The 15,116-nt window shown below is 44.7% G+C and overlaps 1 protein-coding gene across 11 annotated transcripts in view; it reads left to right on the top strand.

Moving 5' to 3' along the window:
- LOC103247048 (adipocyte plasma membrane-associated protein) overlaps positions 1 to 15,116 on the top strand; it is a 153,341-nt gene that overhangs the window by 119,763 nt on the left and 18,462 nt on the right. Inside the window, exon 10 of one of the 11 annotated variants that reach the window (XR_012089935.1) lies at positions 14,859 to 15,002. The exons of the other annotated variants lie outside the window; for them this stretch is intronic. The gene's annotated coding sequence lies outside the window, so the exon portion shown is untranslated. The remainder of the gene's footprint in view (positions 1 to 14,858; positions 15,003 to 15,116) is intronic. 11 annotated transcript variants of the gene reach the window in all.

Genomic DNA, 15,116 nt, shown 5'->3' on the forward strand with positions numbered 1-15,116 from the left:
ACCACTACTCAGTGAAATAAAAGAGGACACAAACAAATGGAAGAACATACCATGCTCATGGATAGGAAGAATCAATATCGTGAAAATGGCCATACGGCCCAAGGTAATTTATAGATTCAATGCCATCCCCATCAAGCTACCAATGAGCTTCGTCACAGAATTGGAAAAAACTGCTTTAAAGTTCATATGGAACCAAAAAAGAGCCCGCATCTCCAAGACAATCCTAAGTCAAAAGAACAAAGCTGGAGGCATCACGCTACCTGACTTCAAACTATACTACAAGGCTACAGTAACCAAAACAGCATGGTACTGGTACCAAAACAGAGATATAGACCAATGGAACAGAACAGAGTCCTCAGAAATAATACCACACATCTACAGCCATCTGATCTTTGACAAACCTGAGAGAAACAAGAAATGGGGAAAGGATTCCCTATTTAATAAATGGTGCTGGGAAAATTGGCTAGCCATAAGTAGAAAGCTGAAACTGGATCCTTTCCTTACTCCTTATACGAAAATTAATTCAAGATGGATTAGAGACTTAAATGTTAGACCTAATACCATAAAAATCCTAGAGGAAAACCTAGGTAGTACCATTCAGGACATAGGCATGGGCAAAGACTTCATGTCTAAAACAGCAAAAGCAACGGCAGCAAAAGCCAAAATTGACAAATGGGATCTCATTAAACTAAAGAGCTTCTGCACAGCAAAAGAAACTACCATCAGAGTGAACAGGCAACCTACAGAATGGGAGAAAATTTTTGCAATCTACTCATCTGACAAAGGGCTAATATCCAGAACCTACAAAGAACTCAAACAAATTTACAAGAAAAAAACAAACAACCCCATCCAAAAGTGGGCAAAGGATATGAACAGACATTTCTCAAAAGAAGACATTCATACAGCCAACAGACACATGAAAAAATGCTCATCATCACTGGCCATCAGAGAAATGCAAATCAAAACCACAATGAGATACCATCTCACACCAGTTAGAATGGCCATCATTAAAAAGTCAGGAAACAACAGGTGCTGGAGAGGATGTGGAGAAATAGGAACACTTTTACACTGTTGGTGGGAGTGTAAACTAGTTCAACCATTATGGAAAACAGTATGGCGATTCCTCAAGGATCTAGAACTAGATGTACCATATGACCCAGCCATCCCATTACTAGGTATATACCCAAAGGATTATAAATTATGCTGCTATAAAGACACATGCACACGTATGTTTATTGCAGCAGTATTCACAATAGCAAAGACTTGGAATCAACCCAAATGTCCATCAGTGACAGATTGGATTAAGAAAATGTGGCACATATACACCATGGAATACTATGCAGCCATAAAAAAGGATGAGTTTGTGCCCTTTGTAGGGACATGGATGCAGCTGGAAACCATCATTCTCAGCAAACTATCACAAGAACAGAAAACCAAACACCGCATGTTCTCACTCATAGGCGGCAACTGAACAATGAGATCACTTGGACTCGGGAAGGGGAACATCACACACCGGGGCCTATCATGGGGAGGGGGGAGGGGGGAGGGATTGCATTGGGAGTTATACCTGATGTAAATGACGAGTTGATGGGTGCAGCACACCAACATGGCACAAGTATACATATGTAGCAAACCTGCACGTTGTGCACATGTACCCTACAACTTGAAGTCTAATAATAATAAATAAATTAAAAAAAAAAAAAAAAGAAAATTGTCATATTGCCCAAAGTAATTTATAGATTCAATGCTAATCCATCAAACTTCCACTGACATTATTTGCAGAATTAGATAAAAACTACTTTAAATTTCATATGGAACGAAAAAAAGAGCTTGTATAACCAAGACAATCCTAAGCAAAAAGAACAAAGCTGGAGGCATCACAGTATCTGACTTCAAACTATACTACAAGGCTACAGTAACCAAAACAGTGTGTTACTGGTACCAAAACAGACACATATACCAATGGAACAGAACGAAGACCTCAGAAATAATACCACACATCTACAACCATCTGATCTTTGACAAACCTGATGAAAACAAGCAATGGGGAAAAGGATTCCGTATTTAATAAATGATGCTGGGAAAACTGGCTAGTTATATGCCGAAAACTGAAACTGGACCCCTCCCTTATACTTTATATAAAAATTAACTCAAGATAGATTAAAGACTTAAATGTAAAACCCAAAACCATAAAAACCCTAGAATAAAACCTGGGCAATACTATTCAGGACATAGGCATGGAGAAAGACTTCATGACAAAAATGCCAAAAGCAACTGCAACAAAAGCCAAAATTGACAAATGGGATCTAAATAAACTAAAGAACTTCTGCATAGCAAAAGAAACTGCCATCAAAATGAACAGACAGCCTACAGAATGGGAGAAAAGTTTTGCAATCTACCCATCTGACAAAGGTCTAATATCCAGAATCTACAAGGAGCTTAAACAAATTTATAAGAAAAAAACAACCCCATCAAAAATGGGCAATGGATATGAACAGACACTTTCAAAAGAAGACATTTTATGCAGCCAAAAAACGTATGAAAAAAATCTCCAACGTCACTAATCATCAGAGAAATGCAAATCAAAACCACAATGAGATATCTATCTATCATCTCACACCACTCAGAATGGTGATTATGAAAAAGTCAAGAAACAATACATGCTGGTGAGGCTATGGAGAAATAGGAACGCTTTTACACTGTTGGTGGGAACGTAAATTAGTTCAACCATTGTGGAAAACAGTGTGGCGATTCCTCAGGGATCTAGAACCAGAAAGAACATTTGACTCAGCAATCCCATTACTGGGTTTATACCCAAAGCAATATAAATCATTCTACTATAAAGAGACATGCACACATATGTTTATTGCAGCACTATTTACAATAGCAAAGACATGGAACCAATACAAGTGCCCATTAATGACTGACTGGATAAAGAAAATGTGGTACATATACATCATGGAATACTATCTAGCCAACAAAAAAGAATGAGATCTTGGGAGGCCAAGGCGGGCGGCTCACGAGGTCAGGAGATCAAGACCATTCTGGCTAACACAGTGAAACCCCATCTCTACTAAAAATACAAAAAATTAGCCTGGCGTGGTGGGGGGCGCCTGTAGTCCCAGCTACTTGGGAGGCTGAGGCAGGAGAATGGCATGAACCCTGGAGGTGAAGCTTGTGTGAGTGGAGATCACGTCACTGCACACCAGCCTGGGTGACAGAGTGAGATTCTGTCTCAAAAAAACAAAATAAAACAAAACAAAAAAAGAATGAGAATATATCCTTTGCAGGGACATGGATGAAGCTGGAAGCCATGGTCCTCAGCAAACACACACAGGAACAGAAAACCAAATACCACATGTTCTCACTCATAAGTGGGAGTTGAACAGTGAGAACACATGGACACAGGGAGGGGAAGAACACACACCAGAGCTTGTTGGGGTGGGGGGCAAGGGAAGGGAGAGCATTAGGACAAATACCTAATGCATGCAGGGCTTAAAACCTAGATGACAGGTTGATAGGTGCAGCAAACCACCATGACACATGTATACCTATGTAACAAACCTGCACGTTCTGCACATGTATCCCAGAACTTAAAGTAAAATAAATAAATAAATAAATAAATAAATAAAATATAAAAAGGAGAAGCTATTAAGAGAGAAGATTTGATTCTACAAACATTCAAATCTCTGCCCATCAAATCTTAAGAAAAATTGAAAGGCAAATGGCAACTCAGAAAAAACATTTGCAATGGGGGGCGATGATTAGATGTCTTGCGATTCTGATTTGCTCCAGAGAGTCCTGGTTTATGCCTGTTTTTGTGCATAATTATTGACTGTAACACTTCTACTCTCAAATGCCCTGATTTAGACAATAAATTACACTATTATCCTAAAAATTGTTAATAACTGTAGTATATAGAGTGGCAGGAGGCTGTTGAAACTAAAACAAGTGAGAACCAGGATAGAAAATGCAATAAAGCCACACACAGGTAATGCATACATACAGATTCAAACAAAGGGTCAGTTCATATTGAAAAATATTTATTGTTGATAAAAAAGTAGAGGCCACAATAATGTAGTATTTTAAAATTAACAATTGCAAAGCTCCATAAACAAGTACACACACACATACACAAACATATGCATACACAGACACACACACATAATACATATATACATGCATACACACACAGACACATATGCCCACATGCACATACAGGCACACATATATACACACATGCACATACACAGACACACATAATACATATATGCAAGCATACACAGACACATATACACACATGCACATATACATACAGGCACACATATATACACACATGCACATACATACACAGACACACATAGTGTTGTACAGATTTGAAGCATTTTCTACTCTCTTGGATGTAACAACTTGAAAGACCCCTCCTGGGGGCAATTTTGCAACTTGCATGAGAAAGTTTTCCACTTCAAGTAATGCGCCTTCAGGAAATACCTAACGGTGAGCAGAATGACTCGACTATTGTAGTTGTCATTGCAGCCTTGTTTATAGAACACTTGAAAGAAAGGCAGTGTCCCAAAAAGAGGAACTGGCTACATTGTTATTAGCTGGTGGTGATGAGGTCTGGCAAACTCAGCATAAATAGTGTCTGTGGTCTCTGCCACTCTCTTATGAGGGAGCGAATAGGAAAAACACACTACTTTCTGCAGTACTCCACTATTATTCTCGATTCTTCACTTCTGACACCAGATGTGTGGGCTTTCTTGACCAATTCTCCAATACCAGCTGGTATTCTCCAATTTTACTCACTTCTGAAACCAACCCGAGTCAGGGCAGATCCCCCAGGTTAAGGGCTCGTTTTCACAATGCCACCCCCACCTCAGGTGCCAGTTGCAGGGAGGGTGGTGGCAGGAAAACGTGACACTGTCTGGATGACCTGAGAAGCACCCTCTATGAATCTGTTTTCCTCCCTGTGCCTCACCTCACCTGGCTTTCCGCCCCTACTCTGGTGGAGGGCCACTGACGCTGCGCATCTCTCAGGCTGTGCTTACCTGGGTTTCCGCCCCTACTCTGGCGGAGGGCCACTGACACTGCGTATCTGGCAGGCTGTGCTCACCTGGGTTTCCGCCCCTACTCTTGCGGAGGGCCACTGATGCTGCGCATCTCTCAGGCTGTGCTGCGGCTGCCAGCTGGCCCTGCCTCTGTTACAGGTCTCCATTCTGCGGCTAGGTTTAATGGCTTAGTGTCCCAGGACCGTGCCCTGCCGGGAATGCCACAGGGACTCCTTCCACCTCCTCTTCTTATCGCGGAAGTGTCTGTTCCTGCTGTGTCTTCTTCGCTGCTCAGTAGAAACAGGCTTTTCACATTTCTGTGCTTCACAGAGTCATGTGTGAACTTGTGGAGATGTGGAAACGATGAAGAAATTGAAGGCCTGTGATTGAAATAAGGAGGGACCCCTCCTTGCATGGGAAGGAGGAGCAGAGGGCCTGCCACGCACCAGGCAACCAGGGAAGGCGAGGCTGGATTCCCAGCGCTGTCCCTCCTGACTTTACACTGTAACTGCCCAGTGGGTTCACCTTGTTTGCTGCCTAGACAGAGCCGATTTATCAAGACAGGGGAATTGCAATAGAGAAAGAGTAATTCACACAGAGCTGGCTACGTGGGAGACAGGAGTTTTATTATTACTCAAATCAGTCCCCCTGAGCATTTGAGGATCAGAGTTTTTAAGGACGCCTTGGTGGGTGTGAAGAAGCCAGTGGGCCACGAGTGCTGATTGGTCAGGTAGGACATGAAATCACAGGGAACTGAAGCTGTCGTCTTGCGCTGAGTCAGTTCCTGGGTGGGGGCCACAAGATCAGATGCCCAGATGGGCATCTTTTTTCTTTCTTTTTTTAATAAATAAACCCTACTCTTATTCAAAATTAGCCAATATCAGTAATAACTCTGTTAATTTACAGAATACGGTTACATATACACACAGTCTTTTCATTTATAAATTTAAAAATATTTATGGTATGCAAGGTATTACTTTCAGCATAGTAGAAAACTTACATTTGAAAGAAATGTGTCACTTGTCAAGTACATCAGCATCAAGTTGAGGAAGTAAAATATGTCACAACATAGCATGTAAGTTAACAGTAAAGGTTTATGATTATTTGGAAGAGAATAAAGAGAAGGGTTCCTAGGAGGGGTTGCCATGATCTCTTTTTTAATGATCATCCTTCCTTCTCATTTGTTAATTGACACAAGTTAATGCCCAATCACAAGAATGGTTCTCAAGGCTAAGTTGATTAATACTTATATATATATATATATATGTGTGTGTGTGTGTGTGTATATATATAAAAGCATTTATATATATGTAAATATATATAAGCATTTATATATATTATATATATAAATATATATATATTTTAAAAACCATAATTTTAACTTTTAAATTCAGGTGGTATGTGTGCAGGTTTGTTACTGGGAATGGTGCATGATCCTGAGGTTTGGGGTACGATTGATTCCGTCACCCAGGTACTGAGCATAGTATCCAAAAGCTAGTTTTTCAGTTCTTGCTCCCCTAATTCCCTCCCTCCTCTACCAGTCCCCAGTGCTTATTGTTGCCATCTTTATGTCCATGGGTACCCAATGTTTAGCTCCCATTTATAAGTGAGAACATGTGGTATTTGTTTTCTGTTCTTGCACTAATTCACTTGGACTAATGGCCTCTAGCTGCAAATGACAAAATTTTGTTCATTTTTTATGACTGTGTAGTATTCTATGGTGTATATGTATCACATTTTATTTATTCAGTTCACCATTGATGGTCATCTGGGTGGATTCCATGTCTTTGCTTTTGTAAATAGTGCTGGGATGAGCATGTGAATCCATTTGTCTTTTTGGTAGAATGATTTGTTTTCTTTTGGATATATACTCAGTAATGGGATTGCTGAGTCGAACAGTAGTTGGGTTTCATGTTCTTTAAGAAATCTCCAATTGCTCTTCACAGGGGCTGAACTAATTTACATTCCCACCAACAGCATATAGGCACTCCCTTTTCTCCACAACCTCACTGGCATCTTTTGTTTTTTGACTTGTTAATAATAGCCATTCTCACTGGTGTGAGATGGTATCTCACCGTGATTTTAATTTATTAATTCTTGTATTTTGATTCTTGGAGAAAATAAACAATAGGCACAAAAATTTAGGTAGATGGAACTTTAATATTAATAAAACCGGGGATCCTCCATCGCCCGCTAAGCCAACCCCAACTAACAAGCACACTTACTCGTAAACAAAACCAGCAGGACAATTTCTCCCACGGAGCCTCATTTTTGCTTCTCCCTGCTAGACTCAGGCAAGACCTTGACAATGCAGAGAGCTCCATGTACCCCGGGAAGCTCTGGGGCCAGGCGGCATTAGATGATTGAGATCACTTGTGAGTCGGTGAGTGGCTCACCTTGGCCTCCTGTGTGATTTCAAAAGGGAAAAATCAACAATTGTTTCTGTGGTCCCAGGAACCAGGGCTGAGTGCCTAACAAGCAGGATTTTATTATTAACTTTTGATTCTGCACATGTTTCAGGTCATCTCATTCCAGCAAGGCCAGTGAGAGACACATTTCCAAAGAAAAAGAGGAATGTGTCTGGGGTGAGGATAGAATGATAGATGGGGAGGCTATGGATGGAGTCCACATGCCCGGAGTTTATGTGACAGAAAGAAACCGCTAGGAAGATCATCTGGCTCAGGCATTTCTACATGTTCCCTGGGCCCTAATACTTTACAGAAGTGCCAAAGGAGAGGCCAAGGATGATGGGTTGGGGTGGGTCTGGGGAGGGTTTGCACTGGGCCCCAAGCATGTCCCAACTAGAGCGTTCACTGCAGGCAGTTTACATAGGAAATATTCCTGTTTTATGATTTCTAGGTCTATTACAATAGATAAGCTATGTTGACATTTGTATGTGCTGGGTTGGACTGAAAACAGTTTTCTGTTAAGTACCTTAGAGCTCATTGAATCTTCTCACTTAACAGCTCAGGAACAGGGGCAGAAAGCGGCTCAGCCAGATCACTGTGGGTTCTCCAGGGAGTCGATAACCTGGGCCTCATCAACACTAGTCTTGGCTTTTCTCTACTAAACCAATTATTTGATTGAAACATGGTCAGTTCCCTTGAAGGGGGAGGTCAGACCCCTGTACTGGCTGCAGGATGACCTGCAAGAGTGGCCTGAGTGGGCTCTGAGTCTGGTGCTCCTGGGTCCTGGGGCTTAGCCATGTTACGTGGCCCAGGGCTGTGTCTCTCAAGACTCTTCCTGACTACAGAGTTTTGTCTTTTTCCTAAACTTTCCCTAAATCAAATTCTGCTTTATATCTCTCTTTTTGAACTTTTTGCCTTTATTTATCCCCAACCCTTGAAATACCTGCTCTGCTTTTTCCACGTGGTCCTAAAGCTGGCATCGTTATCATCAGTGTGCTCTCTACATTGCTCAGTCAGGAATATGGTCCATATACTTATTAGACGTTTTTGCTGTGGGAGATGGCATCCTAATTGAAGCCAGTGAAATAAAACACAGGTTTTATTATTAGAATCCTGGAATGTATTACAGAATCCAAGTGTGAGAATGTGGCTAGGCTTTCAACTAAATGAATCAAAACTGGAAACTGAAACGGAAATGCCATTGGCTCTCTTTCTCTGTGTGTGTCTTCTCATTCTATTTTAATGTTGGCTCTGTTCTTCAGCCTCACCGAAGCCAGTTTTCTCCATGTGGCAGGAAACTTGTCCACTGAATGCTGCACATGTTACCTCTTGTGGCTTCGGTCTCCCAAAGAACCCGACAATGTCTGGGGCAGGGCTGTTGGCTCACCATGGGCCTGTGCACACATGCACACACCATGGATGGAGGGGCGGGTTGGTGGTACAGGCAAGGTTTCAGGGGAGGCCAGTGCGGGGAACGTACAACTAGATAGCCATCTTGTAAGGTCATCCAGTGTTCTCCACCTTGGCTCCTGGATGTCCTCACACACAGAATCACAGAGAAGAATATGTCAAAGAGGCATTCTAAAACCTTCAGTAGCCAAAGGTCCCCGGTAGGGCCCATTCACCTGACCAGGCCTCAGGCAGATGGTTGGCAATGGGGCAGTGGCTGTGGATGAAAAAGATGGGGCATTACCCAAGGCAGTGCCCTTGTGCAGAGCCAGGCTTCTTCAGGAAGACAGCAGGAGTCCATGTGACTGTGGATGAAAAGATGGGGCGTATCCCAAGGCAGTGCCCTTGTGCAGAACCAGCCTTCTTCAGGAAGACAACCAGAGTCCATGTGGTATGAATCACCCTGTACCTCCTTCTGGAATCCAGGAGAGGAGACATTCTAGGAGGTTCCAAGCACAGAGTTATCTCCCTCAGCTATGTTTGTGTGTTTCCTGGGATGCTGCACAGAGAAATGCTTCCTTGCCCATTGGAAAGGCTGCCAACATTGATGTTCTTCCTTTGTGATATTTTTGCAACTGCTGTGCAAAAATAAAATACCATTTTTTCAATGATTCTAAGACATACACATTTAGAAAAACACATCTTAACTTCTCCAAGATTGGAGTACATTGCAGAATTCATGGCATGTCACAGCTCTCCTGCCAGAGGATTTCTGTTGTTTGCAGTATATAAAGTAGTGGTCTTATATCAACGGTGTCTTCAATTCAATGAAGCGTGATAGTTGCAGAGGCAGATTTCCTTGAAAACAATGACAGCACGTAATGGTAGAATGCACCAACCTGTCAACCTTAGATCATGAGATTCAGAAATCATGATTAAGTGCTGAGTTCATTTGAGCAGGAAGCTTAGGGTTAGCCACCTGGGAAACACAGACTCCAAAGCAACAGGGTCAATGCTCCACAAGTTGGGAGTTAGGGTTCACTTACATAGAGACAGAGAAGTTTAGGGGATTCCAGCATCTTCCATGCAAGGCCTGTGCATGTGTTGTAGTGATTTGATCAGTGGCGGCTTACTACATTCTAAGGAATATTGCTTTAACATTCCATGAGCAGGGTTGACCATCTGAGGAGGTCTTAGCTCTGGCGCTACAAGGTCTTTCCAAATCACTCACAGGAAAAAGCCAGAGTCACAGCTGCGTGCTGCGTGACTCAGGCCACAAAGCCACATTCCTGTCAGGGATCAGAATAATCTAAAGTTCCAACAACTTTAGGTTTTAATTATTTAATTTCACAAACCTGATGGATAAGCAAAGGAAAGTCTCATCCTCTTGGCAGCAAGGGTGGGTTTTACGGCTGAGCCAAATGGGCTTCCGAGCTGTAGGAGAATCTGCCAGAAGAGGGAACGCACGCTTGTCTCTGGGAACCTTAACATTAGGAAATAAGGGAGCTTTAAACAGCAGATGGGCTACGTGTGAAGAGGAGTTCCTTTCTGTTGTTTTACTAAATACTAGAATCAGTTTTAAATCACTTTAAAAAAGCGACTGTGTAGTTCCATTTTAAAGTGACTTCTAAAGGGAAGGCAGGTCTCCATTGTCTGGGATGAGATGAGGAACTTCTGCCTAACAATAGGAGGTAGATTAGTTGACCCTCAATCAGAATGACTTGGGTGCAAATTAACTAAAAATGTTAATTCAAGTTGGCTTAAATGGGAAAATAATTTATTGTCTCACATGAAAAGAAGTCAGTAGTCCAGATTCCAGAAATTGTCATTAAACTGTTGACTTTCCTCTTGCTTTTCCCAGTTAGTCCTAATTAAAACTATCTTAATTTTTCTTAAGGTAAAGCAAAAGAAAAGCCACTCTGTCTTTTGTCTGGAAGGGAAGTGATTACATTAACCTCTCCTTGCCCTGGGGCTTGACTGTGCTGCCAAGGACCCGAATGTCTCTGACCTGCACTTGAGTGATGGGCTCTTGGCTCCAGGCAGACCCTTCCTGGGCTGCAGATGTCAGTGTCCGTGCATGGCAAACACCAGAGAAAGAGAAGGAATGCTCATTCCCAGTTGATAGGGCTTGAATCTGTGTCCCCACACAAATCTCCTGTCACATTGTCATCCCCAGGGTTGGAGGTGGGTCTGGTGGGAGGTGACTGGATCACGTGGGCAGATTTCCCTCTCTGTGCTGCTTCTCGTGATGGTGAGTGAGTGCTCGTGAGATCTGGTTGTTTAAAGTATGTGGCACCCCGCCACTCCCCACCTTCTGCTCTGGTCATGTAAGACGTGCTTGCTTCTCCTTTGCCTTGTGACATGATTGAAAGTTTCCTGAGCCCTCCCAGAAGCCCCCTGTACAGCCTGCAGAAATGTGAGCCAATTAAATCTTTATAAATTACCCACTCTCAGGTATTTCTTTATAGCAATGTGAAAACGGATTAATATACCAGTGTTAACATTTTAGGAGCAAGAGACCATTCCCAGACTCTCAGCAGACTTTCTCTTCTGTCTCATTAGTTAGTAACAGGCTAAATCGAGGGGAATGGGATCACAAGATCCATGTGGTCCATCAGAAGTTACCTCTGCAGCTGAGGATGAAGTGGGGACCCAAATAAAATCATGGCTCTATTACCAAGGAAGAAGCTTCCTTTGCTGCATGGACTTTCCAAGGTCACTTGCAGAGCTAAGGGATTCTGAGTATCCTGTGCTTGTTGCAGTTTACAGTACTGAAGTTGGCATGTGGTGTGTGGGTGGGTGGTGTATAGGTTCCTGGTGTGTAGGCACTTGGTTTTAGACAGGTGGTTTTAGGCACATGGAGGGTGGGCATGCGGTGGGTAGGTATGCGGCGGGTAGGCACGTGGAGGGTGGGTGTGCGGCGGGTAGGCACGTGGAGGGTGGGTGTGCGGCGGGTAGGCACGTGGAGGGTGGGTGTGTGGTGGGTAGGCACGTGGAGGGTGGGTGTGCGGAGGGTAGGCACGTGGAGGGTGGGTGTGCGGAGGGTAGGCATGTGGGGGTTAGACACACGGTGTGTAGGCACATAGTGAGTAGGTATGTGGTATGTAGGTGCGGAGGGTAGGCATGTGGGGGTTAGACACACGGTGTGTAGGCACATAGTGAGTAGGTGTGTGGTATGTAGGTGCGGAGGGTAGACATGTGGGGGTTAGACACACGGTGTGTAGGCACATAGTGAGTAGGTACGTGGTATGTAGGTGCGGAGGGTAGACATGTGGGGGTTAGACACACGGGGTGTAGGCACATAGTGAGTAGGTACGTGGTATGTAGGTGCGGAGGGTAGGCATGTGGGGGTTAGACACACGGGGTGTAGGCACATAGTGAGTAGGTACGTGGTATGTAGGTGTGGAGGGTAGGCATGTGGGGGTTAGACACACGGGGTGTAGGCACATAGTGAGTAGGTGTGTGGTATGTAGGTGCGGAGGGTAGGCATGTGGGGGTTAGACACACGGGGTGTAGGCACATAGTGAGTAGGTACGTGGTATGTAGGTGCGGAGGGTAGACATGTGGGGGTTAGACACACGGGGTGTAGGCACATAGTGAGTAGGTGCGTGGTATGTAGGTGCGAAGGGTAGACATGTGGGGGTTAGACACACGGTGTGTAGGCACATAGTGAGTAGGTGTGTGGTATGTAGGTGCGGAGGGTAGACATGTGGGGGTTAGACACACGGGGTGTAGGCACATAGTGAGTAGGTACGTGGTATGTAGGTGCGGAGGGTAGGCATGTGGGGGTTAGACACACGGGGTGTAGGCACATAGTGAGTAGGTGCGTGGTATGTAGGTGCGGAGGGTAGACATGTGGGGGTTAGACACACGGGGTGTAGGCACATCGTGAGTAGGTGCGTGGTATGTAGGTGCGGAGGGTAGGCATGTGGGGGTTAGACACACGGGGTGTAGGCACATAGTGAGTAGGTACGTGGTATGTAGGTGCGGAGGGTAGACATGTGGGGGTTAGACACACGGGGTGTAGGCACATAGTGAGTAGGTACGTGGTATGTAGGTGCGGAGGGTAGGCATGTGGGGGTTAGACACACGGGGTGTAGGCACATAGTGAGTAGGTACGTGGTATGTAGGTGCGGAGGGTAGGCATGTGGGGGTTAGACACACGGGGTGTAGGCACATAGTGAGTAGGTACGTGGTATGTAGGTGCGGAGGGTAGGCATGTGGGGGTTAGACACACGGGGTGTAGGCACATAGTGAGTAGGTGTGTGGTATGTAGGTGCGGAGGGTAGACATGTGGGGGTTAGACACACGGGGTGTAGGCACATAGTGAGTAGGTACGTGGTATGTAGGTGCGGAGGGTAGGCATGTGGGGGTTAGACACACGGGGTGTAGGCACATAGTGAGTAGGTACGTGGTATGTAGGTGCGGAGGGTAGACATGTGGGGGTTAGACACACGGGGTGTAGGCACATAGTGAGTAGGTACGTGGTATGTAGGTGCGGAGGGTAGGCATGTGGGGGTTAGACACACGGGGTGTAGGCACATAGTGAGTAGGTGTGTGGTATGTAGGTGCGGAGGGTAGGCATGTGGGGGTTAGACACACGGGGTGTAGGCACATAGTGAGTAGGTGTGTGGTATGTAGGTGCGGAGGGTAGACATGTGGGGGTTAGACACACGGGGTGTAGGCACATAGTGAGTAGGTGCGTGGTATGTAGGTGCGGAGGGTAGGCATGTGGGGGTTAGACACACGGGGTGTAGGCACATAGTGAGTAGGTGCGTGGTATGTAGGTGCGGAGGGTAGGCATGTGGGGGTTAGACACACGGGGTGTAGGCACATAGTGAGTAGGTGTGTGGTATGTAGGTGCGGAGGGTAGGCATGTGGGGGTTAGACACACGGGGTGTAGGCACATAGTGAGTAGGTGCGTGGTATGTAGGTGCGGAGGGTAGGCATGTGGGGGTTAGACACACGGGGTGTAGGCACATAGTGAGTAGGTGTGTGGTATGTAGGTGTGGAGGGTAGGCATGTGGCATATAGGCATGTGGCATGCACTGTGCTGGACAAGACATGCCCCTGTTCTAACCCGTTGGCCATTTGAGCCCAGCTGGACAAAAACAAATGGCCAATCACAGAGAAAGCCACCTGTCAGGGAAAGGTTAATGCAATCATTTATCATCCTGGAAAACTGCTCAGGGGACATTTTGTCCGTATCTTAAGACAACTTAGAATAGATTAATTGGAGGGGAACTCAGTGGACATTTCTGGAGAATAATGCTGGAGAACATGTGTCTGCTGAGCCAGGAGACGTCATGATCTCGCTCAGGGAGCAGCCAGAGGTCCCCGGTGGAGAGGCCTGGGTGTGGCCATGATTACCTGCCTCCCTGCCCAGCCTAGAGGTGATCATAGTTTCAGGTGAGCCACACAAAATCATCAGTATTGTCCCATCCCATCTTAGACTTACAAAAGTGGCAGTTTTACGTGGTTCAACTTAACATTTAGTGAAGAAGTGGAGAGAGAGGAACAACTCCAATGGAAATGAATACTAAATATTTCAAAATGTTGTGTGTTACAATGAATCCAGCCAGGAGGAATACCACTTCCAAAAAAGTGCTTCCTAACCCCATCTCCTGCCCTCCCCGCCCCTTTTCCTACCTCTGTTCAACCCTCACAACCTCTCTCCTGTCTCACTGGATTGTGATGAAGGAGCCGGTCCCGGAGCCAGCAGTTTGGACAGTGGCCTCTGGATTCCTTGACTCTTTGGTCATGGCGGAGGCAGATGTTCACACTGGGCAAGCTCTGTGCATCTTCCTGGGCCATTCCTGGAGGGAGGAGTGGCCAGCTTATGCCAGCCCCTCCAGCCCTTCCAGAAACTTGGCCATTGCTGAATTCCCTGTATCAAACCCTTTCTGCTCAAATGAACTGGTGAGGTTTCTGATATTGATCAGGTGCATCTGATCCTGACTGGTAAACAAGAACAGAAAGGTAAATGAATTTTCCATCTTCTTCTTTCCTTAAGGACAAGCTTCACTGGTCATAGATTTCTGAAGGTGCTACCGAAACACAAACTGAGTGAAAAGCTACCTTAAAAGAGTCTCTCCTGGAAAAGCATCTAAAACTAGAACTACTGTGAGAAGTCTCATAGGCTAACATTTTCATCTAGGTGAGAATGTAACTGCCTGTACATTTTTAATTTAATTTTATTTTTATTTATGACTATACTTTAAGTTCTATGGTACATGTGCACAATGTGCAGGTTTGTTACATATGTATACAT

The sequence above is a fragment of the Chlorocebus sabaeus genome, chromosome 2 (assembly GCF_047675955.1).
Source record: "Chlorocebus sabaeus isolate Y175 chromosome 2, mChlSab1.0.hap1, whole genome shotgun sequence".
Taxonomy (NCBI): Eukaryota; Metazoa; Chordata; class Mammalia; order Primates; family Cercopithecidae; genus Chlorocebus; species Chlorocebus sabaeus.